Here is a 15,677-nt window from a genome sequence, read left to right as displayed (position 1 = left end):
CCAACGTGGGGCCTAAAGGCTCAGTGTTCTCTCGCCCCAACTCAGGATGGCTCTGAGGAGTCAGTCCCTCTTCAGAACTCTCAAGAGGCATGGCTGAGGCTTCTGATGAAACTGAATTGCATCTCGACTTCTCCGTCTACCCAATAATGCTTCTTTCCTTAATTTCTACAGGGGTTAATCCCAAATTGCTGGTAGTAAACTGGTGTAACAGCGGAAGGGAACCCATTAGCCAGTAGGAAATATCAAGCCATGAAAAATACAGGGCAAATAATAACTCTGAGGACAATGCAATTGGGTGTCTATTGCTAAGTTTGAATGAACCTTTGGGAAAAGATAAGGAAAACCTAGGAGAGATTAACTGACTATTACAAGCTAAGTGTGAAAGCCGGAGGGCTTCCCTGGTAGCATGTAAAGTCCTTCTCACCTCCTATAGCGAGAAGGCAGAGGAAGCTGAGACTCCACCCAGGAGTCAGAGTCATCAGCTCCAAATAAAGTTCAAGTCCCAACCAAGACAGGCTTGCTCTAAGAAGGATAAGGACCTGGCTGGAAAAGAGTGGAAACCTGACATAGGAAAGAGGGGCATCTGGGTTGATGCATTCAAATATCGTAGGTCCCTAGACCCCTCTGAACCCTGCAGAAGGGGCCTATTTCTCTAGTAAGGCTGGCACGCCCCTTGCTTAGAGGATGCAGAGGTCTCTCCCCACAAGTAACAGGTGACCCCTGAAGATGTGTCTGCATCTCTCCTGCTGGCCGCTAGACAACAAACAAAGTTTAAGTCACCACGTAACCCGTTTAGGGACATGCTGAGCTTGATATGGGAGGAAAAGGATGAGACCCTACAGGAGCTGCAGGACCTACCCAGAAAGCACTGCCTGTAGCTGGGAGAACACACATGGGTCAAGGGGCCAAGAACATCAGGTTGAATAAGGGAGAGTTTATAGATTTGGAAGTCCTCTCCAGGGATATAGGATATAACACACTGGCAAAGACTCTCGGAAATGGTGTGAACTCCCTACTAAGGTGGCTCCTAGAAGCATAGAAAATGTACTGACCCACTCTTAAGTAAGGCAAACATGACACAATTGCTATGACAGATGGTGGAAGAAGAGATTAAAGGGATGGCAGTGGTACGTCTGGGATTAAGCATGAAGAGGACCAGAAGGCACAAGCAAGCTACATGAAAGGGTAGCCCAGACCGCCATGTCACCACCATTCTCGCACGAGCACCTTCCGCTCAGCTCACACCTATGGCTGCACGGAGGATCTCTTATTACCAGCTGATGGAGGAGCAAAACACCTGAGCTTGGTTCATGGTTGAATCAGCGTCATCATATAGGTGCAAGCTACAAACGGACTCAAGCTTTAATACAGCTCCTCTTAGGTGAGAAAAACACTAGTGAGGGAAAATCCTCCCAGAGGATTTTGTGGTAAACCTCATCATCCGCTTTATATGGAGAGAGAAGTGGCCTGAGGTTAGCATATATAAAGGCTCACAGGTAGTGGCAAATGGCTCGGGCACATGGACAGGAGCCTAGAACGAAAAAGATTGAAAGAGCAAGGACAGGAGGTCTGGGACAGATGCACGAGTGTCAGTATGAAGTGGGAAGATCTTTATACTGCATGTTGTCGACGAAAATAATCCATAACCAATATATAAATGAAAATTTGGGAGAGTTTATTCTGAGCTAAAATCTGAGGACCATGGCCTGGGGTGCAGAGAGTAGTTATATACCCCCAAACAGGATGTTTCACATATGATCGAAATGTCCCTTTTACAATAGTAGCGAGACTGCTCTGTCAGCACAGCAATTGATGGGAACAGCAGGTAGGTCTGCTGTCTCAGTGAACACAGCAGGGTGGCAGTCTGTTGTCTCGAGCTGGGTGGTCACAGGTGAGATGGTGGTCAAAGGTGAGTGCAGCAATCAGTTCCTAGCCTAAGGAAAGATGCTTATTCTTAAGGAAATGCCAATGTGGGGAGAAGTTGCACCTTTATCTTAAGGGCCTTTGTTCTTGCCATAGGGAATGTCTAAAGCAGATATACAATGCATGCTCAACGGCCTCGGTCAGGCCCTTTTGGAGAAACAAGATCAGGCCGAATTAAGCTTACACCAAATGGCTTCCTCATATACTCCAATATATCCTATTGCTTGCCATTTCTATTTGTCAATGTTAATGTCTGCCAGAAAACAGCCACCACAGAACAGGCACCAAACAACCCAGCAGACAAAATGACTTGGTCAGTTGACATTAGCCAGCCTCTGTCAGCTGACCCTCTACTTTGGCACAAAGGGTGCATGATGAGGTAGCCATAGTGGCAAGAGTGGAGTCTGCATGCACCCTACAGCATGGGCTCCCTCTGACCAAGGCTTTCCTGGCTGCCGCAGCTGCTGAATGCCCAACATGCCCCCCACAGAGTCCAACACCAAGTCCCCAGTATGTTCCCCTCCCTTGAAGAAACCAACTGTCCACTTGGTGGCAAATTGACTTCAATGAAACTCTTCCTCTTTGGAATGACCAGTGATTCATTTCGACAAACACGGACACATATTCTGGGTATATATTTGCCTCTCTTGCCTATAGGGCCTCAGCCAGCACCACTGTCTGAGAGCCACTAACACAGGATGCCAAATGCATCACATCAGTCCAAGACACGTCCTTCACTCCAAAGGAGGTGTGGTAATGGGCCTAAGACTATGGGGTCCACTGGTCCTATCACCTACTACACCACTGCAACTGCGGGCCTGATAGAGTGTTGGAACAGCCTGATGAACAGTTGAATCACCAGCTCAGAAGCAATACCCTATCAGGGTGGGGTTCTGTCCTCCAGAACATAATACACACTTTAAATGAAAGATCTTTACATGGTCTTTAAATTAAAGATCTTTGTATACTTCCTACCATGTCTCCAGGAGGTATAATATATGGATCTGAGAACAAGGGATAGATTGGAAGTGGCCTTGCTCACCATCACTCTCAGTGACCCACTTGAGGTATTTGTGTTTCCATTCCCATAAACCATAAATCTATGGTTTCAAAGCCTTTAGTTTTCAAAGGGGAGAGCTTCCATCAGGGGACATGACAAGATTCCCTCTGTACCATAAGCTATAGCTGCTGCCTGAACATTTCAGTCTCCTTAGCAGACAGGAGTCATCCCCAACTTGGCAGGTAATTGTTACACAATGAGTCCACAGAGGCATATGTTGGGTGCCCACGTGGTCCCCTTGGATGCCTCTTGGTACTTCTTTGGCAGTAAATACAGAAGTGCAGTCACCCTGTCCTAAGAAGAGCGTGTTGACAAGAGCTCAGACCCCTCAGGAATGAAAGTCTGAATCACACCATCTGAGACCAGCAGAGTCTTCAGTTGAGGGTAAAGGGATCTACAATGGAGAAGGAGGAACATAAAGATTATCACCCAGGCACTGTTCCCTGGATTTACATGAAGAAGAGGATCCGGGTGATGCAAGGGGTAGACTGTGGTAGAGTCCGTGATGCACCACCCTTCAGGAATAAAGGGCTTTTTACACTGCTGATATGAATGCTGCTGGCAGATAGCCCCCAGCATCCTCATAACTCCCCTCAAGTTCAGCTGAGGTTTCCATTGAGACTACATTGCAGGTTGACTCCCCTCTCTTCCCAATCCAGCTCCCTTCTCTTTTCTTCCTTTCCCTTCCTCAAATGTTGATCCCAAGAACATTCCCAAATAAAGTTCCTGCATATTAATCACCATCTTAGAGTCTGCTTCCTGAGGAACTTGCAATGTCTGCATCTCCTCTTTGTTTCTACAACACTCTATGCATCACTTTATCCTAGCATTTATCATGTTGTATTGAAACGACTTGTTTATTCTTCTATCTTCTGCACTATTCCATGAGTTTCCTATGATCAGGGACCATATATCTCTTCTACTTTTGTCTCTCCGATACTTATCACAGTGCCTGGCACACTGTGTATAACAGATTCTGTTGGTGCCCCATTTAGATCCCCTGTAATAGGCATGTACACCCATCCTCCAGCTGATTAACCACATTATCGACAAATTCCAGTGAAGCTATACCCCCTGCCCTGGAGGGTTACCTATACAAAAACTGGGTTGAAAGGGATGTATGAAGTATGTAGAATTCAGTGTTGCCATTCATATTCCAGAGCTTTCTCTGGGATCTGGCTGAGATTAGATCAGCTGTAACAACATCTTTGCTTGGCTTCTTCCCCTGCCCTATCCTGCTTCCCTGACTTCCTTACTGCTCCTTGCTGGCAGTGCTCACTCAGTAATTCACTTGCACAGGAATCCCTGCCTAAGCCTCTCTCTAGAGAACTGAACCTAAGATAGGTAGGTAGCAAGCAAGCAAGCATTTATTGAACCGAACTAATCTAACCTAATAGACCCACATTTAACAGTTGAGTAAGTTCAGGCCTAGAGAAGCATAGGGACTTCTGTAGAGTCAACAGTTGGAAACAGAGTAAGACAAAAACCAAGCATTCCCAGACACTAGTCCACTGCTTTTACCAAGAAAGGAAGCTGATTCAGAGATGAATAGGATCCCTATGGACTTTCTCAGATATGCGTAAGCACCCTTTTCTCTAGTTAAAAACAGCCATTAATAAGTAAACTCAAGAAAAGCAGAATGTAGAGATATGGTCATAAAGCTGAAACAAGCAATTACAAACCCACTAGTTATCCATGTTGGTCCTCCTGGCCTTCCCATTACTGAATCCCCCCCGCTCCAATTTTGACAGACTTTGAGGTTGTATTGTTAAGTTTTCAAAACCAGGAAATGTTTTCTAAATCATAAACTCTACTGCTGAGAATGACTAAGTAACATTCATAAACAATATCCATATATTTTCCCACGTTTCACCTCTCTGGCACTAAATCAATTCCAGTCCCAGCTGGTGGCTAGAAATTTCCATTGCCTCAGGGGAAAAACAAGGAAGCAAGTTTAAAACTTCTAGTCTGATAGCCTGAAGCCAGTTCTGTCCTCACATACCAGCAAATTGACCCCCACTTTTGTGGCCCCTAGTAAGTGCCTCAAAATAACAATAAAAAGCAAATAGAAGCACAAGTCAGACTTTTAGCTAGAAAAAGAAAGATCTCCACCTGCAGCAAGGGAAAGGGGGATTTCAGCATCATATGCATGTAGCAAAGCAAGTTGAACAAAGATCAGAGCAACTTCCTGGTTTTGTGTGCTTGCATGAAAGGTGAAACCGTTGGGTGGAAGCCACAGTTTGGCAGTAAGGTGGGTAAAATACATTTCATGGAAGGGAAGCATTTGTGTTTCTCTGTCATCTTCCCAGGAGACTGATTATTTTACTCATTTTACCTACCTTAGAATTGGTTCCTATTCCTTCCTCCAAACTACATCTTTCTGAGTTTTTGTTTGATTTTGGTTTTGTGGGTTTTTTGAGTTTTTGCTTTACTACACTTTGACCACCTACTGTGTGCCAAGTACAACCAGGAGTTGGAGGTAGGGAATTAATAAGACAAAGGGCTTGCAATCTATCAGAGAAAGCTGCTCAGAAAGAAGAGACATCCAAATGATATTAGAAAGTTGGTACAACAGAAGCTTATCTGGGGCCCAGCAGGGGTAGGAGAGAAGGAGTAATCTACCTATTAAGTGTCTCTCCTTGGATATAAGTGTCCCATCCTATGTGCACTTACTCTATCCACAAATACTCCAAGTGTTTGGTTCTGGGGATTCAATGGTGAATGAGATAGACTGCTAAGCAAGCAATTACAGTTGCTTGATTATTAACTGAGAAATATTAACTGATGCACCTAGTCAAGGGGAGTGGAGTCAGGGTGATTCAAGGAAGATAATGGTTTCTAGGAAAAGTTGGTGAGGGATAGGGGAGAGGAAGAGGAGAGAAAAAAAGAGAAGAGAGATAAGAGAGAAAGAAAGAGTTAACTGCAAGGAACCAAAGGTCCCTTCTGCCTGAGCACAGTGTGAGGAGTGGGCAGCCAAGGTAGAAGCTACAGAGGTTTGAAAGGACAGGTGGCAAAGGTAGAAGCTGCAGACGTGTGAAAGGCCAGGGGACAGTCAGAAGGCTAATGCCATTGTATTCATCTGAAAGGCCTTCCGTAAACTTTCAATTTAAAGTGCGTGTGCACACACACATGCTTGCAAATGCACACACCAGTGGCTGGCTACTCCTTTCAAGGCCCTTATCATAATCTCTAATTACCTTCTTTATTTGTTTTCCTTGTTATTATTCAGCCCCAATACCACACCACCCCCAAAAATGTGAGATTTTGACGTCAGGAGCTTTTGTGAGTCTTGATCGCTGCTCAGTTCTCAGTGCCTGCAATAGTGCCCGGCACATGTAGGCACTGAATAAATGAAGGCTTTGGAAGCCAAGTTGAAGAGTTCAGACTATCCAAAAAGGGCCATAAAGAGATCAAACAGAGAAATGACATGATCAGACGACAATTTAGAAGATGATTCTGGCTGAAATGCAGAGAATGGACTCAAAGGGATGGCCAGGGTGCAGGGAAGCAGACAGGGAGAAGTGGGTGGGTTCAAGAGACATTTTAAAAGTAGGACTATCAGAGAAGGGAAAAGTGGAGGACAAAGGGCAATCCAGATTAATTTCCAGATTTCTGGCTGGGTATCCACTTCCTGAGAGGGGCTCCCTGGAGGGAAGCTTTAGTTTCATTTGACTCTGTTTTGTGGGAGCATAGGTGACAAGAAATTCTCAACAAACATTTGGGGAGCAAGTGGCTGTCTGATCAACGGGATGCCCGTGGGCAGGGACCCATTCCACGGGGGGCCTTACAAACCATCCTAGGAAGGTTGAACCTTGTTCTGCAGACAGTGAAGAAGCATTAGTGGTTTTCAGTTGGAAAGAGACATATCAGTTCTGTGTTTTATAAAGACCAGTCTGGTAACTGTGCAAAGAAAGTATTTCAAAAAAGATTTCAAAACTGTTTGCTTTCACTGAAAATTAGAATTGCCTTTTCATAATGTAATATTTTTGGTAATTTTATATTGTGCCTTTTTATGTATTGTCTTTCTTCCAAATGTGTTCTACAGATGATATATCATAAGTGTAGAAGCTTATTTTTAAGATTAATGTAAAAAACAAAACTTCTCTGCTAAAGTATTTGCATTATACAAAGTCCTAAGATGAAGTCCGGAGAAGAGGCCTAACATTATAAAACAGCTCCTACTCACTCTGTCTTACTCATGCTGTATCATTTGAGTGGAGTAACTTCACCTGGAAAGGAAAGCCACATTTTGCCGTACAAATCTATTCTTAAGAATCTCTACAGTGTTTTACTATGATATCAACAGTGCATACTTTATCAAACTGAAGTTGAACATTTATTCAAGAGATAAGTAACTTTATCCAGAGCACTCCGAGAAAGAAGAAAACTTACAAGTATGAAATAAGTCAGCACAAACATCCAACATGCCCTGGGAGGACCAACCTCCTTTATTCATTGAAAGCAAACTCCAACAGAGAAAGTTCTAAAAGTCTCCTATAAGGTTAGGCCTTCTCTACTCACTGTTATATCTGGGAGCCCAGCCAGGCCCACGGGGCTTCTCTGGTCAGTCTCTGAGCATCCCTGGCTAGACACAGACTCCTAAGAATGAGCCATCTTTTATTTTTCCTTCAGGATGGAAGACTGTCTTATTTTCCTTCTGTGGGTTTAGCCATATATACTGCTAAAAATGGCTCATGTTATCCCTATTAGTAATCTCCAGCACCCTGCCACTGCCCATAGTAGTGATGATTTTCTTGGGCTGAAGAACCCTGGACTGGATGGGTGGGAGTTGTGGCTCTGCCCCTAGCTATATGACAAGTCACCCTGTGCCAGCTTCAATTTCTTCCCCTATAAAGTGAAAGGGTTAGATTAAATGATCTGTAAATTCCCTCCAGACTCAAAATTTTATGATTCTAATTTGTCATCGTTGGCATCAGCACAGCTCTGCCCTTTACATAGAGCTCGTTTAATTAGCACACAGAGGAACTCGAAATGTTTGAATTTCTTTACTAACATCAGGGTGGTGATTGCTAATAAACTTGGAGCTTTTAATTTATAAAAATCCCTCGAAGTGTCAAAAAGAGACCAGGAATTATCTCCCTGTAGAATGCCACTTACTCCTCTACTTTAAATTAGTTCTCATGTGTCACTTAAATGCTTCAAAGATTGAATGTGGTTTCTAGCCAATTTCTGTAGCAGTTAAGATGGCTCTAGAATAATGAGAAATTAAGATGCTCAGTTAGGGAAAGCCCAGTTCTAAATATGATGACTCTAAGGATGTTTCTGCACAGTGTCTGGTCAGGAAACCTGCCCACATAAGGGTCACACTCAAATTAGTCATTTTGACTGGCACTCACTTGCCAGGGCCAAGCAACATTATTCTATTCAGGTATTAACCTGAAGACTGTTCACTCAAATATTAAGATACAGAGAACAGGCGTTGAATATAGAGATGTGCCTTCATTCAACAAATGCTCCTTTCACTCTTCCAAATGCAAAAGGCACACTAAAGATGTCATGGTGCAAACAGACATGAATTAGAGCCCCTGCTTTCAAGGAAGTTACAATATAGAGAGGCATATAAAACATATACAGAACTAATTTTAGTAAAGGTGAATTAGAAGCTGGATCCAAAACTCTCTTTTCTGAAACTGTCTGACCCATAAGTCTTTGATGATGTGACCAGCTTAAGCAGCCACGTCCAATTTACGTGACCCCTCACCGTCCGACCCCATGTGTTTGGACCAGAGTGCGTTCTAGGTCTAAGGGGTGTGACCTTGGGGAATAAGAGTGTCGGAGTTAATCCTTTCTCAAACTATCAACCAGGAGATATTAAGAATGCAATGATTTTGTGGCAGTCATATGACACGTAAGTCATGTGGAGATGGTTCCTTAGTGAGCACCAGTAAAAGACCCATGTCCGCCAAAGTTATGGAGGAAGAGATACCATGAGTCAGCAGATAAGCAACTGCCTCTGTCTCAGTCTTTGCAGATGGAGATTGGCACCATGTGTCAGAGAAAATCTGATTAGAAGGGACAGTCAGAGCCATAGCCAGCAGCTGGTATTGGCTTTCTTGTTCCCATGAAGCCCAGATGTACTTCCTGAATTTTGTTTCCATGAGATTCTTTTGGGATCTTTTGATAAATCCACACTGCACTACAGCTAGTATACAACTCTACGAATTCAGGTGTGCATAAATGACAATTTTCTATATTTTTCCAAAACTCAACTTGGTTTCTGTTTTTACCTCTCAATTTGCTGTGGGTGCAAAACTGTATCTCAGTCAACTGAGGTTTTCTCCCCTGCATCTTCCACCCCCACGTTGTGTTGAAGTTCCATGGGACTTATATAGTGCCAAGACAGAGATGACTGGGAGAAAGAGTGTGGCAGTTATCAGCTCTTGATGCCCTATGAGACGTTCCTCCCCCCATGTGGTCTTTGGATGTCAGTCCACACAGACTCTATAGAGCCAGGCTCATTCCCACCTGAATGGCCCTGTCAGGTGCTAGCAACCTTTTCTGTTTCTCCCAAGCCACTTTGAATGTTCTCAGCCCACCCCTAGTGTAGCTATTCTCTGTGAGGCTGGGTAGGGCCTTGGCTGCCAAGACTAACCACACAGACATGTTCTCTCCTGGGGTCTTACTGTCTTTCTGGGGCCCATAAATCTAGATGTGGGGATTGTACTGCTTCCATAGGGCCCTGCCTTTCTTTAGGACCCACCAGTGTTATCACTCTGACCACTTCTCCTGGCTATCTGTCCCCAAACCCAGGAAGTCCTTTGCTGAGTGGTAAGACGGGAGGGACACTGAAGAGACCAAGATGGAGTTTTAGCCACACAGCAAAATAGGATATGAAATCATGAGTTTGATTGTTCAAAAATAAAGCTACCACTATTGCAAATCTGAGATGTAGACTGGGATTTGTATTGGCCACGTTAAGGGGGCTATCTAGGAGTGCTAAGAATTCTCATGGAACCTGCCCTACTCCCAGACTAGTTTAAAGATGTTTCAATTTGAGCCAATTTCTCTGAGGCAATGGCTGTGACCTCAGCAAGAGTTGAAGTTCAAAAATGAGGCAGACTCTCAGAAGTCACTGATAGTTTCAGAAATACCAGTAGTTATAAGAATATCTCAGGATGCTTCAAGTCTCCTGGGAAGTCAACAGAACAAAGGAAGAAGGGGCAAACAAAGACTCATTAGAGTTTCCTGCCAAGATTAAGAGCTCTGAGTTCTAGGAAGTTATCTAAGAGTCCAGGATCTCTTTAGGGCATCTGTCAAGGATTCTGAATTTCTTAAAAAGCTGAACATCTTTGTAAGGGGAGCAGCGCAATTCCAGCTCTTTTAGGTGTCTGCTCCCATTTCCAATATGTGTGGGGGTGGGGGGACAGGGGGATGGCGGAGGGCTGCTTCCCAACACCAACAAACAATTCTCGGACACCAGCAGGATGGTGTCTCAAGAACTCAACTCAATTCTGATACTATCTACCCAGAGTGGCATCAGTTTCCACAAGTAAATGGTTCAGTCCTACAAGACTGCCCCCACCTCCAACACACACACACTTATGCTTCAGATGCCAGTCTCAAGCCAGGCTGTTACCTGAACTTTGACCAGTTGGCGATAAATCAGAGATTCTCACAACCTCCTTCTTGAGTTTAATTTATTTGCTTACAGCAGCTCACAGAACTCAGAGAAACATTTTAGTTACTAGATCACCAGTTTATTTCAAAGGATATAACTCAGGAATAGCCAGATGAAAGAGATGCACAGGGCAAGGAATGTGGGAAGGGGCAAGGAGCTGCTAGGCCCTCTCCAGGCACACCTCTCTCAGCACCTCCATGTGTTTACCAACCCAGAAGGTCCCTGAACCCCGTCCTTTGGGTTTTTATGGAGGCTTCATTACATAGGCACGATTGATTAAATCATTGGCCATTGGCAATTGATTCCAACCTCCAGCTCCCTCTCCTCTTCAGAGTCGGGTGTGTGGGACTGAAAGTTTTCAGCCTCTAATCACCTGGTTGGTTTCCCTGGCAACCAGCCCCCATCCTTAGGTGGGGTGCAAAAGTCACCTCATTAACCTAACCAAAGGCACCTTTATGGCTCTTATCACCTAGGAAAATTCAAGGGTTTGGGGAGCTCTGAGCCAGGAACTGTGGGTGATGATCAAATATACATTTCTTGTAAGTCACAATATCACAGCAGCTGAATCAACTACCTCCAGCAACCAGGAGGTCCCTTGTTACCCTGCAAGACCCACAAAGCTTGTGCCAGACTGATAGGAGTACAGTGGCCTGGAGCACATGCAGCATCTTCCATCTGGGCCAGAGGAGAGCTCTATCTAGCCCCAATGCAACTATTTCAAGACGGCTACTCAGAGTGGAAAAGGGGAAGTGTTCTCCAAGTCTGAAAGTGCAAATGTCTTCTGCTGTCCCTTGACTCATAGGAAGATATACACTTGATGGGAGAGTCTACCCCGAAAGAGAACCCTCCCCCAATACTTTTGAAGCCGGGGTGTATTTGCTGGGGGAGCGGAGGGGACTTGCGAACCAGAGGAGGATTGGAGTGGGGCCAGTATGACTCTGCAGGAGCCTAGGGTCTTTCAGTCCCCTTTCCCCTACTAGGTCAAAGAGCCCCCAAGGCCCAAATAATAACTGTAAGGAAGGGAGGGAAGAAGAATACAGCTAATGAGCAGTTTAGGTCACAGCCCGTCATTCAGGGAGGTAGCTGTTCACACAGGCTTTGTAACTCCTATTGGGTGAGTGGTGAGAGGTTCAAATCCCAGCTCCCCCATTCAGCAAGGCAGGTCACTTAACCTTTGTGCCTCAGTTTTATTACCTGAAAAATGGACATGGTATAGTACCTACCTCCATAGGGATGTTGTAAAGTTAAATGAGATCATCCCTGTAATGCACTTGGCACACGATGGTTGGCAGCATTTTGGACTGCTAACTATTCCTGTTGCCGTTAAGCAAAGGAGCTATCCCTTCCTTGAAGAATGCTGTTCAAAGATTCGCAAAGACCAAGAGGAAAAGGAAATAGCTGGGTATGGAGGGAGGCAGAGATTTGTTTCTCTTAAAAAAAATATTACTCTGCCACACTAGTTTGTTTGCAAGGAAGAGCACCTCACTAAAACGGCCTTAACTAGAACAAAAGACCACATGTGATGAACGTGAGGAGAGGAAGAGCCCTTTTTGGTATTTGAGCTGGACTTTGAAGAATGAATCAACGGAGGTGGTGTAAGAGCCCAGGAGGAAAAAGGACACAAAGCCCTGGTGCTTCCAGCTCTGTTCTTTCCTCCTCTGGAGGCAACTGCTGTTCCAGGGATAAGAGGAAAAGGAAAGAGCTCTGAGAAGGAGGAGGGTGGTGTCTCAGAATGTCAGGAGTCTGTGTAACTTCTCAAGTTGTTCAGTTTATCCCCATCAAGAACACGTGGGCTTTTCCCCACCAGCAGCACCCTCACTCTGTGTCTAGTTCTCCACCCCTTTCTTGAGTTATGAGTGTCCTAGGAATTGTGAGGAAACAAATTGGGGGCCGAGTGAGGACCTCACTTCATCATGTCATTGGTGATTCAAAGTCCTCTCTTGACACAAACAGAGGGAAAAGTGAACTGGGTCTGAGAGCACAGGCACTGGGCAGGTCCTCTCAGGTGGAGGCTGGGAGGTCCAAGGACAGGCTCAGCTCCATGCAGCTCCTCTATCCTTGGCTAGCCTCCCCACCCCACCCCCACCTGGTGGTCCCCCCTCTTTTTTTCTCTCTCATCCCCATCTTTCCAGTCTAAGATAATCTCTCAGTCTGGAGAGGAATCTCCTCTCTCCGCTCTGCTTTGGGCTCTGCAGAGGGAGGCAGGAGAGGGAAGAGGACAGAGCCTGCCCATCACCGTAGCTTTCGTGTTCCAAAAAGCCAACACCCTTATGGGAATGGCATTCATAGGCACAAAAATAACTGCCTCCTTGAACGGCAAATGAAACGGTGCCCACAAAGACAGAAACTGTAAATTAGTATCTCAAACTATTCCTTCAGCCACCCTGGTAATAGGACAATATTGTGGGTCAGGCTGATGGCCTATCTTACACCTACTTCTAGAATCTAGACCTCAGCTCAGAGATTTGGAATTTAGGAGCATCCTGAACTTTGATTTCAGTTTATCCAGGGATTGGTCATGGGACCTAAATTCACTGGAAGTCTGGCTTATAGTCAAAGATAGAGAAGGACCAGGAAAGTGCAGGTCTCTGAAGTTAAAAGAGGGAAGAGTTTCAAGGAATGAGTGTGCCTGGGAAGAGCTTGTTGGCTCCAGCGTGAGAATGGGCTCTGGGAACGCCGGCAGAACGGTTCCTGCAGGCGGTGTGGACAGGAGTCAGTTGGCAAAGGGTTAATAAAGGAACGGGGGATGACCCGAAAGCTTAAGGTGTGATACACACATGAGGAATTTAGCTTCAAAAGACGTTCGTGTTATCATGTCTTATTTTGCTGTCAGCGACAAATAGTTTAACATTGAAGGAATGTAAAAAATTTTGAAATCACATATGTTGTTGTAATTGTGAGGGTCAAACCACCATCTGCACTGCAAACCCTATATTAAAAAAAAAATGAGAAGGCTGGGCTAGCTGGTCTCTGAGGTCCCTGCCAGCTCTGAGATTCCACAATGCCTTGGACAAACGAACTTGTACAGAGGCCTTTCAGTAACAGAGCAACAAAGGTGGCTCTTGTCTGCAGCCACAATGGGAAGTCTTGTAACCTTCCCACACTGGTAAACCCTTCACTTTGACTGCCTCGTCTCCTGCTTTGTGCTCAGAACAGAGTCTTCTTCAGGCCATGGGCTTTGACGTGAGCCACCCACCAAGTGATGAGGGGTCCACACAGCCAGCTCTGAGTGGTAAGCTGTTCCCCACAAGCCCACCCACAGGACCCGCGCGGAGTCACACCCCACACGGAAGCCCTGTGCTGAGCCCCAAAGCTCCAGGGTAGTTTGTGGCCATTTAATGTGTTCACAGGACGCCTGTGGACTTCTCAGCAACTAGAAACTCAGAGATTGCCACCGCCACCCTTCCCCGCTGACAGCCCCTGGGGCTCAGACACAATACCAACAGGCACCAAGCCTCGTTAGGGGAGGACACGTTTCTGCCAAACTTGCATTTCTAACACAAAGCCACGTTCTAGTAACCCTAGTTAAAGAAATACGAGAAGCCACAAGAAACTATTTTTGGCTATCTTAGAACAGAAAATTGATTTTAAATTGTTGAACTCTGATTTCCAAAGAACCATTCACTGCTGCATTTGGCATCCGCCTTACGCAATTTACAGATGCAACTCAGTCTTACCTTCGCCCCACAACTGGGTGAGACTTGAAAAAAATGTACGCTGAAAGACCCCTCTGCCACGTGGCTCCTCCTCATCCAGAGCAGCGAGGATTTTCAAGTCAGAAGTAAAGAGCATCACCAGCTTTTCCACAGCCCCTTCTTGGCCCACTCCCTCATGATCCTGTGTCTCTGGTGCCATCTGCAGGAAGTAGGAACAGCCAAGCATTTTATATCTTCATACGGTATTAGTTCATCGTAATGTAGTAGTGGCAATTGACCATGGAGGAGAGGACAAATGAGCAGCCTCAGAGAGGCACCAAGAGAACCAGGGAAGTCTAATTTCATGGAGGCTGAGGGAGACAGGAGAATTCATCAGGAATGCTCAAGAATGCTAAAGGCATCAAGAGAGGTCAAGTAAGATAAAGATGAAAATCGTCCAGTGGTTTTGGCCACTTGGATAAAGCTAACCTTGATGACAGTGTCTCTAATAACTCAGTAGGAAACAGAAATTATACTGTGCTGAATGGATGGGACACAAAGAAGAGGAGACATCATGTGCAGATGGTGCTTCAAAGGGTTTAGGTAGAGTAGGAATGAAGGTAGACTGCGTGGCGAGGGAACATAATGTCAGGAAAGGGATTTTTAGGATTGCAACTTGCTTTCAGGTGGGGAAAAATAGAGAAGGAGAGATGGACGATTACAGGAGAGAGAGGCGATGCTAGAAGTGGGTCCTGGAAGAGGCAGGAGAGAACAGGGTCCAGACACAAGAGGAGATTTGTCCTGAACAAGAGGAGAGGAAAGGTGGATGAACTTAGGCATGTGTCAAGTTTATAGGGCAAAGCGCAGGGAGCTGAGCTTCGGAGCCTCAATTTTCTCTGTGAAATGGGATGAAAGGTGTCTGCTAAGTATAGGTGGGTTCAACATGGGCCTAAAGATTTGGAATTATTCTTGGTCTAATTGTCCTTCCCTTCCCTTTGGTTATGTAAAATTGTTTATAAGCAGGTTGCCCATTACTCCTGGTGTGTCCAAGACAGTCCTGGTTTATGCCTATTGTCCTGGTATAATTATTCGTAGTATCCATTCATTCTCAACAATGTCCCAGTTGGAGCAATAAATTGTATGGTGACTGTATATTATATATTTATAGAGAGACAGATTGGTGTTTCTTCAACCTACTCAATTGTGTCATGTTCTCCTGCAGTGCAGACCACTGCATCAGACACAGAGGAGGCAAAGTACAGTATTGACCCAGGGTTGGGACTTTTCTAGTTAGGTGAAGTGGAAGGCTAGGATTCAAGAGATTTGAAAGCTTTGATAATTGGGTAGCATAGGGCCAATGACCTCTATCAGTGCTGCTTCTGGGATACACAGGTAAGAAGACAAGAATAGATTGCAATTT

The 15,677-nt window shown here is 45.1% G+C and overlaps 1 long non-coding RNA gene across 1 annotated transcript in view; it reads right to left on the bottom strand.

The window, feature by feature from the left end:
• Positions 1 to 14,461, bottom strand: part of LOC139077925 (uncharacterized) — a 38,435-nt gene extending 23,974 nt beyond the window's left edge. Inside the window, exon 1 of the long non-coding RNA XR_011530599.1 lies at positions 14,300 to 14,461. This is a non-coding gene — a long non-coding RNA (uncharacterized lncRNA). The remainder of the gene's footprint in view (positions 1 to 14,299) is intronic.
• Positions 14,462 to 15,677: the final 1,216 nt, after the last annotated feature.

The sequence above is a fragment of the Equus przewalskii genome, chromosome 20 (assembly GCF_037783145.1).
Source record: "Equus przewalskii isolate Varuska chromosome 20, EquPr2, whole genome shotgun sequence".
In the NCBI taxonomy this organism is placed as follows: domain Eukaryota; kingdom Metazoa; phylum Chordata; class Mammalia; order Perissodactyla; family Equidae; genus Equus; species Equus przewalskii.
The sequence above is the reverse complement of the archived record's forward strand: the minus strand, read 5'-3'. Positions and strand labels throughout refer to the sequence as shown.